This window comes from Dipodomys merriami, unplaced genomic scaffold, assembly GCF_024711535.1.
Source record: "Dipodomys merriami isolate MVZ:Mamm:240054 unplaced genomic scaffold, mDipMer1.0.p SCAF_2, whole genome shotgun sequence".
Lineage (NCBI taxonomy): Eukaryota > Metazoa > Chordata > Mammalia > Rodentia > Heteromyidae > Dipodomys > Dipodomys merriami.
This window is the reverse complement of record NW_027203381.1, coordinates 3,401,523-3,414,583: the sequence shown is the minus strand read 5'-3', so window position 1 is coordinate 3,414,583 and position 13,061 is coordinate 3,401,523. Positions and strand designations below refer to the sequence as shown.

General features: G+C 40.4%; 1 long non-coding RNA gene across 1 annotated transcript; it reads right to left on the bottom strand.

Moving 5' to 3' along the window:
- Positions 1 to 2,672: 2,672 nt before the first annotated feature.
- On the bottom strand, positions 2,673 to 10,720 carry LOC138831540 (uncharacterized). Its single transcript, XR_011373366.1, has 3 exons — positions 10,587 to 10,720; positions 9,211 to 9,337; positions 2,673 to 2,793 (listed from the first exon to the last, which is right to left on the bottom strand). It is a non-coding gene; the product is annotated as an uncharacterized lncRNA (long non-coding RNA).
- Between the last annotated feature and the right edge of the window lie 2,341 nt (positions 10,721 to 13,061).

The following is a 13,061-nucleotide window of genomic DNA, read 5'->3' as shown; positions in this document are numbered from 1 at the left end:
TTGGCATCAGGTGTCTGTACAGCGAGGTTTATTTGGATCACTCATCTCTGTATTCTCGTGTCTAATCGTATGTGTGTGCATACAGTGCTCTGAAATCAGACTCCCTTCCTCTTCCTCCATGCTCCCTCATCCTCCCTGCCCGCTGTCTCAACCACTGTCAGTAAGCCTCACCGTTCTGTGTCTCACACTCACACCCACTTACGAGGCTTAGCACGATGATTTCCATCCATTTACATTCCTTCCTCTTTATGGTTGAATAATACTCTATTGTGTACACACTCCCTTTTCTTGATCTACTCATCCGTGGTAGGCCACCCAGGCCATGCACACAGGTGCCTCGATTGTGCCTTACACCTTAACTTCTCACAGATCCATGCTCTGGAAGGGTGTCACTGGATCCTACGGTGGCTGTTGGGATTAAGGCAATCACAGACACAGGCACAGATGCAAGACGGAATGTTATGTGCACCAGTCCAGGAATAACATAGCATCTTCAGGTACGGTTGTTATTTTAGAATATATATGGTGAGAAATACACTGTACATAAGAAAGTGGCTATGTATGCCGGCTGCTGGCGGCTCACACCTGTAATCCTAGCTATTCAGGAGGCTGAAATCTGAGGATTGCGGTTCAAAGCCAGCCCAGGCAAGAAAGACCGTGAGACTTCTATCTCCAATAAACTAGAAAACCGGAAGTGGCGCTGTGGCTCAAGTGGTAGAGCGCTCTCCCTGAGCTGAAGAGCTGAGGGATAGTGCCCAAGTCCAGAGTTCAAGCCCCATGACCAACAACAACAACAACAACAGAAAGTGGTTATGTCCCTACACTTACATATTATTAATTTACAAAGAAAATGTGTTCATTGTACTCACTTGTGTAGTATGAGCAACGTGTATCCACATGCTCCATGGCTCTACACAAGGAGCTGGTGTGAAAGGTGAGGTTGTAAATCTCCAATCACCACAATCAAGGCCAAACAAACAAATAAAACACGCAGCTTCACTAAGGCAAATCCTACACTACCCACAGTGCATAGAGAAAGGTCACTCTCCATTCTGACACTTGTCTGCATCCTGTGATTGTTAAAGTACATTGTCTTAATTACCAAGGCTAAGATCGCTAGGGACCGAATTGTGTCCCATCAAAATTCTGGTGTCGAACTGGCATTCTCTAAAATGAAGCCAGAGTTCAGGAGTTCATTCCTTGTGGAGCTACATGCTGTTACCTTTAGTCTTTGACCATAAAATGACACTTTACTTGAGATACTAGGAGATAATAACCACACAAACACTTCCTGGCTCCGGTAGGGACAAACCAGAAATCCATTTCTGTTTCCACCCCGAGCTGGGCTGGCACATCCCTTGGGTTTCCAGACATAAGCAGAAAACATCTCATTCCAAGCGGAAGTTCTCCCGTCTCCTGGGTCTGGAAGGCCCTTCCTCTGAGAGGGGAGCTGGGCTCCTGGGTGCGGCCAGCCTCTGTGCTGCAGCCCAGGGCACCAGCCTGCGGATACTAGCAAGTCCAGCGGTCACTCATCCTCACATCGGCTTGGACAATGGTCCTCGCTGGGGGTCTTTCCAGTCAGAAGGGAAGGCAGGCTGCAAGGCAGGGAGCACAGTGAGGAAGACGTGGTATCCTGGCCTCCGCCTCCCCACCTGGCTCCTGGCTGCCTCTCAAATACTCTTCACCTCCCCGTCATCCCAGGCTCTGAGGAGACCCCGAGGAATACACTGACATGCCATGGGCAGGGGAATGGCAGATTCCTTTTGGCTTGTGCTGAAGACTTTGATCTCTGCATTGCCTCCTGTAGGAAGGGCCATTTTCTTTCTTCTTTTCCTTTCATTTTCTTTCTCTATGACAATTAAGGTCATCCACAGAATGCCCCCAGTCTTTTGGTAGGGTGCATTATGGAGACAATTTCTCTGCGGGAACTTACTTAGCAGCCTCCAGGTCCCGCATGTGCTCCGAGCCTCACACAGCTCTGCTGCTCTGAAGCTTCTGCGGGCCTCTTACACTGCTCTTTAGCCCACTTTTGCACATGAAAATTGTATGATCTTCAAGATTTGGCTCAAATACCATGACTCCCTTGAAACCTTTCCCCAACTTTTCTTAGAAAATATACCGTTTCTGGTGGAGTCCATTTGAACACCAAGAGCACTTTGCTTACTTCTGAATTGAATAATAAATTAGGATGTCCTTGTACCTTAAGCTGTATCAAATTATAAACTGCATAAGCACAATCTGATCATTTATTCTCAATATCGTAATCTATGTTGAAAGTGCTTATCCTCCTTAGATCTGTACATCATATGGATATAATTTATAAGCAGCAACAGTATAAAATCTATAAATCCATAACCCATGAAAGAAAAACATATTTCCTACAGACTTATTGGCCAGAAATTACTCATTAACACCTTGTCATTTACCACTTTTAAGTCGTTAATATTTTATCATCTGATACTGGAATTAATAGCCACTCATAAATGATAGTCATTCCTAAGAATGTACATGAATAATCCACAATAGTAAATTAACATTTGATGAGTTCCAGATGCAAAAATACAGGAGAAATAATCTTTTAAAATAGCTACCCTAGCTTTCTTTTAAAAAATTAGGAAGAAAATTTCCAACTTAACCGAATAGCTCCATATATAACAACTCATACTCTCCAATTGCCACAATTATTTCTGTCTTTTTATTTACTTCTGCATTAATTTAGCCCAGGCTTATTCTAGCCTTTTTTTTCATTGCTGGTCTTTAACATTCCTCTTGAATCAGACATCTGTTTTCCACCTTTGTAAACATACACAAGAAGTTTTGAAATTGTGTTATATTGTATATTACAAAATCACTGAAGCAGTATTTTCAATACTGTTTCCATAAAGCATAACTTCATAAATGAATGCAAATATTAATTACCTTGAATGATTAATTCTACAAAATACACATATATCAAAATTGCCTGGCAACACATAGCTGGCAACACATAATAGTATGTCAATCAGGAATCACTAATTTCATTAATCCATAGGTCTTCAAAAAGAAACAAAACCAGAACTTATACTGATTTTAAAATTATTTCTGTTGGGCTGGGAAGGTGGCTCAGTGGTAGAATGCTTGCTTTGCATGCCTGAGGCCCTGGGTTCGATTCCTTAGCACCACATAAGCAAAAAAAAAATATTTCTGTTTGCATAGGTGTTCTATCATTATCTTCTGCATCTATTTTGGTGACTGCCATGCATTCGGTAATCTGCTATCGCCATGTCTGTTTAAGCTGTCAAACTTGCCTGACAGACAAGGAAATGATTGTCAGTCGTCACTCTTCTTGTTGGGCTTCCTGATTTCCAAGTCAGAGTCACTGCTTCCTCCTGAAAGATTCCTGAGCGGTTTACACAATGCATGTCTGCTGCAACACAGTTTTCTCAGCATGTGTGTGTACATATGCATGTGTGTGCATGTGCATGCGCATCTGCCCGTGTATGAAAAAGTCTCTTACATGTTTGCTTCTAGTAGATATGATTTATGGATGTAGAATTCCGTGTTGACAATTTTTCCAGTGTTCTGCTCATACCATCCCTTTTCCCCTCAATAATAACTCTGCTGTCACGCCTGGCATTATTTCTCTTCATGACTCTTACCCTCTTTGACAATTTAAAAGGTTTGTTTGTTTTTCATTTTAAATGCAGGTTTTGAATGATTTGATTATGCGGTGATTTACTGTCATTTGCTTCGTGTTTCTTCGGCATGGACTCTTGGATCTCATAGAAGTTTTTGGTCTGTAGCTTCATCACATTTGGAGAAAGCTGTTGACTGTTAATCTCCCACTATATATCCGAGAAGCCCCCAGGGACTATATTTGCATGCATATGAGGCCACTTGGAGTTATTTCAAGGTTTATAGATGCTCTCTCCAATGTTACTCATTCTTTCTTCTCTAGATGCTTCCTGTGGATGATTTATTTTTACCATGGTTTCAACTTCCCTAACTTTTTACCGGAATTTCACATCGGCTATAAATCCTCTCCATGTGACTTATTCACTTTTGTTTCCTATTTATCCCATGCCTCTTGTGTCGTGGCTGCAGAACAAGCACACGGCTTTTGGGAGTTCTTTAAATAAGACATTGAAAGCTGTGCGACTTAGAGGGACCAAACCTGAGCCAAGGAAACACGAGTGTCCAATAGGTGCACATCCCAAACCTGCCTGCATGGCCAGGGCCAATCCCAGCACACATGCATGCCATCGCAGGATTTCAGGACGTCTTGCCAGGCCTGCTAGACTCCAGGGCTGCTGTGAATCCTCCAGCTCTTCACCTGCAACATCTTGCTGCGATCAAATAAGCAAAGAAAGACAGTCAGTCCATCTGCCATTGCAGCCTGGCCCCAACACTTTGAGGTTTAGGTATTTTTTCTCAGTAGGGTCTCACATTCTGTCTGAGATAGCCTGCCTTCCATCTTTCAAGTTACCGCTCCAATGTGGTTGGCACGACCGACTCAGGTGCCTGTGCTCAGTTTTTCTGTGGTTTGAGAAACCTCACAAACATTCCGGCCTCTCCCAGTGATTCTCCTGCTCTCAGCCTCCCTGGCAGGTAGATGTCAAGCATGAACCCTGATGCCCTGCCCTGTGTACCTTCCCCATTGGCTTCACAGCAGGAAGTGTAGAGCGTTCTCCTGTCTGTCCCTGAAGATGGGAAGGCTGACTGCCTTCTTTGAAGAGGCTCCTGTCATAGACGGTGTTTCCTCTACACTGTGCCATTTTCCTTCCTTCACCTGACTTCTGAGGATGCAAGGCTTCTCCCAAAACTCACAGCCTCTGGACTCTGAAGATGGTCATGGTCTCGAGCACATTTATCACATTAGAAAACGAAGTGCCCAGTAGTCAACATGCATCAGTCTCGATATTTTAGAAAATAGTTACCTGTTAAGGCAGCCCCTTCCACCACCTGGCGCCTTCTGAGACAGCAGGCTGTTTCTATTTGTTATGCTCACTTTTCAGGGTTTTATGGTATCCATAGAATAAATTGAAGGATTTATTCATTGTTTTGGGGGTACTCGTGTTTGAACTTACTGTCTTGCACTGTCTTGCTTTATGATTTGAACCATGCATTCAGTCCTTAAGTAAAGGATTTGTATTCAAGGGTAGAAAAAAATGAAACAATTAGATCTTTAAGGTTGTCTTTTTTTTACTTGTCAAAAGGAATCAAATGTTTCCAGTCATCATGGTTTTGGTCTAGGTGCTCTGAAAGACTCAAAGGTTTTATTTCTCTAGAAAGATGTGGCTGTAAGCATATGAAGATAGCCCTTTAGTTACAACTGCTCTAAAACAAGCATAAACATGGAAGCAAATGAGGAAAGTCAGCAAAAGAAAATATTGTAAGATGAGCATGCACACATTCTTTTTGGAATTAAGACTCTAAGAAATGACCTTAGGAGAAGAGGAAAGTAAAAGGCCATGAAAGGTACAAATCCTGCTTATTATAATGGAAATTAATGGCATATTTCTTGAAAAGGAAAAGTGTGTGGTGTAAAACTAAAATAATAAACAGATTGGCTCCTCCACATATGTCCCACTAAGTAGAAATTTAGACCTTATATGAAATCTAGCCAGAGCCTCCATGACTTTAAAAGGGAAATGTTAAATGGTGCATTAGTATAGTTTCTGAAGCAGGTTACCTTGGGATTATAGGAAAAGGTTAAGATACATATTCACACTAAAATGGCATTTTCACAAAGCCGGATTGAATAATTGGAAAAGAATGTATTGAATTTATTGTCTGTGATTAATTATTTAAGCTAAAATAAGTGCTGTCGTGTCTGGAACGGTATACTCGCATTTCGATGTTCTTAAGTCTTCTATAGAAAGAATTCACATGACTTCATCTGTATTTTCAGACAAGTTTCCAGGTACCACAGATTATGGACAGTAAAAGTGTTAACATCTCTGCCTTTACTTGATAGGTACTGTACTTCTAGGGCTAATGAATCAGAAACAACAATACCATGTGCCATAATAAGACACAATTTCATGGTACCTGTACCACTGCAGACCTAACTTCCACCCATTTGGACGATCTGGACATAGCGGACACAAGCCAGGGCCGGTCAGTCATACCACACATCTGTGCTGACACACATGGGAAAACTGAAGCTAAGCGCAGGGCACCACCCTGTCAAATGTCCTGGCCGGACAGTTGCGTGGAATCTGAGTGCCACAGCTAGCAGCCAGGGAGGCAGCCGCCTGCCCTCCACAAACGAGAAAAAGCGATGCTAACACGCGTTCAGGAACACCTCACTGATTGAGTGCATCAAGTTTGTCGTTAGAAGTATATACATTGTTAGAATTTGGTAAATACTAGTCACACCATGCATAACATGCATAAAAGGTATCTGTAATATAAATTGATTCAACATGATAAGCTTTCTGCAGTCAGTATTAATTTTCAAAATCAAGTAGAAGATGGCGTTTCCGCATTAGAATAATTTCCACTGCCAGCAGAATCTCTGCCTGGGTGAACTTTGTCCTCTGTAAATGTAGACGATCGCTTTTCACGTATTGAGATGTGCAGACATCCGTGCCCCATCGAGTTGAAAGACCACTCTGTGTTTAATAAAACGTATGTCGTAGCATAATAAACAGATCAGCAGCCGGTGCTGGTTTGCATATTCAGAGCTCTTATCTAGGTAAACTAGAACTTGGAACACTTTCTTGTAAATGGCAAGGAGAACCAGTCACAGACAGCCCGGCCATCCATGGCTGATACAACCAGGGACCTTCTCCTGACCCCATTCAAATAAGATGCACCATCACACTTGTGCAGATAGAACAAACGGCTGGATGTGGACAACCAGCCCCCAGAGCAGCAGGAGTGGAACTCACTGACTCTTTTTCAGCCTTCAGTGTGTTCTGAGTGATCAGCATTTATCTGCTCAGAGGAAGTCAGTTAAATTTAATTTCCTCTGAGATTGTTTTTCCTGTCAGCATGATATCCTTTGACAACTTTAACCAGTTCTGTTGGCTTACTGAGACTGAATAATTGAGTGAAATTTGTTCATGTTGATTACGCTATGGAATCCCGTGTCTCTCCATACACGTGCTTCGATGAGAATCTCTTTAGAGAATTGTGAGTAGTCCGATGGGCATGTCAATATCATGTGTGCTTGAATTTCATTCAGTTAATAGCCTCTGCCATTTTACAACATAATTCACATGGCCGGCAAAATAATTCCAACTTTGTAAATAACCTTGAGGAACAGAATGAATTCAACTTATAAAAACACTGAACACTTCCAACCACTGGAATATTCTAGTGAACATCCTTCATTACTTGTGAGCCTTTGCAAAAACCTGTTTGTCAAAAAGTTCTTTTTTCCTAAGTAGGGCAGGAATATGATTTCCACGTTGTTCTTTCCTGTATTTATTTAATGTTTCCTTTATCTATTCAACAGCCAGCAAGTTCCAAACTGCAAAGTCTCTGAGATCTAAGGCATGAAAACTGCTCTTTCAAATATTAAAAGATTTTGAAGAATCGTTTTTATGGTCAGCCTTAATATGACACTTTCCTCGCAACTCTGCAATCTTCTTAAGTATCTGATTGTGATTGCAAATCTAAATTACCTAGTATTTTGCTTCGTGTAGAGTTTTTACCCTGCTGTAGGGTAATTGATACACTTATCACATTTAATCCTTCGGTTCTACAGCCCAAGCTCACCCTTAAAGTCGTAGGGCTCAGTGGCTTCTTTTTGAAGTAATAGAAAATGTCACTGCTTTCACACACAGCTAAGACTTCATTCTTTTATGCTCAAAAGCCTACAGTGCAAGTATTTATCCTCACATTGACAGCTTCCAGAACAAAGAGAATATTTACCTTCTCCCAGAAAAGCTGAAAAGATTGTTAAGAGGTAGCCATGCAGACATCAGAAAGACATGCTCAAAACATTACAATAATTTATTCATTCATGTTTCCCCCAATAATTGCATGAAAATCCACATATGAAGATACATGCAGCCATCATCAAGATTGTGTTCGTGTGACCACATGACTCTGTGTAAAGCAACACAGTGCTCAAAAAATTCCATTCAGCACTGCTGGATGCTCATTTCATATCTGTGTCTATAGGCAAAAAAAAAAAAAAAGAAAATAGAATACAAAAGAGTATGAAAACCTGAATCAGGTGATAAAGTCAAAAATATCATGAAGGAGTTAAACCAAAATCAGCCTCAGCTTTACATTGGTTAGAAATGGATCCTTCTAAAACTAACACTTTTGATCCTGGTATGGTGACATTGGTTTGTCATCCCAGAGCTCAGGAGACACAGGCAGGAGGATCCTGGGTGCATTTGGAGGCTGTTTTGTGTTACAGTGCCAGACACTGACTCCAAAATTCTAAGGTCTAGAGAGGCATCTCAGTGGTAAAGTCCTTAAATGGTATGTGCAAGGGCCCAGGGGTCTTCCCTAGCTCTATACACCAGCTGTTTTAGCTTGTAGTATAGTGTGCAGTTTTTTTTGTCAGTATCTCTTCAATCCCTCTGCAATGAAAATTTGAGTTACAGGCTTTTGTTCTCAGAGACCTTTCATTTTGGAACTTGAAAGTTGTTGAATAGATAGTTTGACCAATCATGGGTATGTACAGACTCTTAACTCATAATAATTATTTTTATTTGATTTGATAAGGAAATCTGGTTATCTATGAAATATCAGAAGCTACGTGATAGAAAGGAATCAGGATCTGAAAGGCAGCTCACATATTAGATTTCCCTGACTATATAAGAATTGAACTTGATTAGAATTACTATCATCAAAAGCTATATAACAAGAGGATATTGGGAGGTCAAGCCTCCAATGCTGGTCACATGGAAGGTAGAGGACCGAGTTCAAATGCCATTAAGGACAAGGATCTCAAGACTGCATGTCAAGAGCAAATACCGGGCACGGTGGCTAATACCTGGACTATCAGCTAGTGCAGAAAGTAAGTGTAGAGCAATCACGGCACAAGACAGCCCAGGCAAAAAGGGACACCCTCCCTCATAAAACAACTGTAACCCCTCTGTACAATAAAATATAAATTAAAGAATAAAAAATAACTCGGGTGGAGGGATGAAGATGAAATCTAAAATAAAAGAGAGCTTCTGCCTAAATCACTGTAGTTGGTAAATTACATTCTAGTGATTCAGCTTGTTGTATAAAACAAAACCACTCTCCCAAAGTACTTACATCACTGTCACAGGCCCACTGAATGTGCCCTCCGCCACGAGCATCCCCGCTGTCCTCTGCCTTGGTATTCACACAACGAGTTGGAAGGTCATGCCCATAACCAAGTGCTCCAGTTCAAATACCTTCCCTGAAATGAGTTGAAAGGTCATGCCCATAACCAAGTGCTCCAGTTCAAATGCCTTCCCTGAAGCTAAGGCTTAGAGTTCTCCAATGGCTGAGTGGCTCAAAAATCACCAACAGAGGTGAACTGATTTCCTAAGGAGTTCTTGTCATTGAGATCCTACATCCTAGGACTGAAAAGCAAGCCAGTCAATGAGCTCCGTGGGCAGGGGGGAAGCGGGGCGGGCAGTTGTGGGCCGCTGGTTGGAAATCCAGGAAGGCAGTATGTGCTTGCCTGTCGTGGCTGCAGGGGTGGATGCAGGAAGTAAACAGCTGCGGAAATAACATACATTGGTATTAAATCCTGGTGATGGCTGTACGGCACTGGGACATCAGAGAAGCCACTGAAATGTGCGATTCGTAAAGGATGAAAGAGCAAAAAGATCTACTTAGAACTAAATATGAAAAAGTCAATAATTAAGAACAGTAAAATCTCTCTAGAGCCCATTCAATGAATCAATGTGAATATTCTGTCTGGGACACTGGGAAAAGCTGGACCAAGGACACATTGGGCTCGCTCTCCTTCTTATGTGTGTATACAAATGTCCCATTACTCAGCATAATTTCAAGTGAGGATTATAGTGGTGAAGATTCACAAATGATATTATTTATTACCTAACTCACTATGTATACCTTAAGATAAATATTCTGCAAGTAAACTGTAGAATCTTTTGAGAAAAAGGAGTATTGTGAAGGTTAACAGGGTATTTCTTAAACATTAGAATGTTTAGTATGCCTCATAGAATATACAAGAAATCTACACATTTTAGACATGAAATTATCTGACAGATATGCACAGTCCATGGATGAACCAATTAAAATAATTTACCTCCCAGAATTTTATAGCTTCTAAATATAGCTGTTTTGCATTATATACAGGATGTAATTATTTACCTAGGGGTTTATCATAATATGTTACTATAAGACTCTAATTGTCTTACACTAGTTTTTACATAACAGATTGCAAATTCTCATACATAGAATATGATCAAAGTGAAATACATGTGTACATTAAAATGCTACAGGGAAACCAACCAAAATACTATTAAAAACAGGGGAGGCTTTGACTGTGTCTTTCTAAGAAATTATACTATTTGAGTTCTCCATAGAATCTACTATATTTAGTTAATATATTTATAATCACTTGCATAACAACAAATGTGTTTTCTTATACATTTATAGACTAATTCTAGCTATTACAAATGAGGGAAACAAACCATGCAATCTTTGTCTCCCTGCACTTAATTTTTTCCATGTCTTTCCATTTCCTTACAAATGGTCCAATATCATTCTTTATGATGAATGCTTATATACCACATTTTCTTGATCCATTCATCCATTGAGAGGCATCTGGGCTAGTTCTATATCTTGGCTATAGTGAATAGTGCTGCAATGAATATGGTTGTGCTGGTGGCTATACTGTGTCCTTGTTTGTGACATTTTGGATAAATACCCAGTGTGGGATTGTTGGGTCATAGACTATCTCTATGATACATTGCAAGGGAAGGGGTGGGGTGGGCAGAGGGAAAGGGCAAATGAATGTATAGGGGAAGGAGGAGAGAATGTAGTCAAGAATTCATTGTATATACTATAAAATTAAGAAAAGTAAGACAAGGGGTGGGTCAGGTATTGAGAATGTTTAACAAAGGTGACAACTATGTACTATATTCAATTGTATTACAAAGCTTGGGCTTGAAGTCTTTGTCCAGACCATAGTGCTATTGTCACGGACACCATTGTTCACAGAGCACTTGAGAGTGGTCATCAGAAGTGAGCCTGGATAAGACCTATAACAAATCACTCATATGTCATTTTTTGTGCAGGAATTATGGTATAGATTTGCATTAGCAGTGCTGAACTCTCTGTGGTGTTAGAAGGAATGATTCTATCCTTCCTGGTCCATTAAAACCAAAGGCTACTGGAGGGACAACTTTAACACATGCTTGCTTCTGTGTAATGCGTCAATAAATGGATGTATTTTGAATATGTTTGAGTTGGGTTCCACATATTTAACTCTTCACACATTGATCATTTCTTCATGTTGGAACATGTTTAACGTTTTCATTTGCCTTTGAAAGATACGCAGGGTTTCCAACCTGGTTATCAGTGGCCTGTAAGAGCCCATCAAGATCACTCTTCCCAACTACAGCTTAAAAGCCAAGATTAACCTTCCCTCAGTTGTCATTCTTTGATATTTTCTACACATCATTAATAGCCAGCATTGTATTCAAACCTCAAAGGAATCAACTTACAACGTTATGAGTTATTAATATGACTAATAAGTATATAACACTATGCACATGCATATTTAATACTCATAACATATATTACTATATATTACATATATGATAGTATGTAACTACTTACAATACTTGCCTTTCTGTCCCTGGCATGTTTAATTTAACATAATGATCTCTAGCTCCCTCTGTGTTCTCAAGAAGGACAGGATTTATTTAGTTATGTCTTCTGGCTGAAATAAATTATCTTGCCTTCGCCTCTCACATTTTCTTTAACCTTTAGTTAGTTGTGGGACGCAGAGATTGATTCCCTATCTTGGTTGTTTTGGACAGTGATGCAGTAAACATGGCAATACAGATAGTTCCGGGAAATTTCATTTCCTGTGGATGTGGAACTATTAGCAGAACTGTTGGGTCCTGCGTGAGTTCTGATGTAAGTTTTCTTTCCCACTGTTTCTGTTAAGTGATCTCTGGGCTGTGCTGCTGCGTTCCTGCGTGGGTCACGAGAGGAAGTGCATGCCCAGTGTTCCGGTGTTCACCACTCCCTATGACTCCCTCTAGTCCACTCTCCCATTCTATTCACCACCTACATATTAATATTGTTGTTGTTGTTGTTGTTTTCAGTGACAGTCCCATTGGCCAATTTGAAGACATCACTTTCTGTTTTCAGAAATGAGTTTCTAATAATGGTGTGATGTTCTGTTTGGTTTTGTGTAGCTTTCCTAGGATCCTCACCTTCTGATGAAATCAGCAGGTCTGGGGGCAGGCAAGCAGTGATTTTCCTGGCTTCCTGACATGGCAGCTGACACACCTCAAAATCTATAATGAGACCCATGTTCTGGTGCACGATGTGGAAGTTGTGTTTATTAATTGCTCACGGTGCCAGGCTCTACCCACCTTGCATGGTAGGAGCCCCATGTAGATTCAGTACCTCCTACGTTAGGGTGTAACAACTTTAATTAGGTCTCCATAGTGCTTCATCCACCACAAGGAGGGTGAGTAGCTTGCTTTCCAACAGATTATTTTGTCTTCAATCACTTATTAGACTTCCATCCATACAAAATAATACAACAGACTGAATAAATGCAACCTTATTCAGTTATGAAACAGCACTAATAATTTCCCTCAAGACTATTAAAATCGCAGAAAATACTTGTGGTTTATAAATTAATAAGAGAAAAATACAGCTAAGACAGTGTGTTAGCATGAAGAAAAGCATAATATTTGCATGATTTACTTGAATTCTGAATAAGTTGGACATATAGGTCATTTTAAAATAAGGTAATAGATGGTTTTTAGGTAATATTCTATATTCTGATAATGTTTGTACTGCAAATGTCTAGGTGTTTTAATCCAATGTGAATTGTAGTTCAATATGAAATGCATGCTAGTCCTATTTAAGATGATATTCCTGCTTCAATTCTGACTCAAATCAACAGCGAGGATTTCAGTACT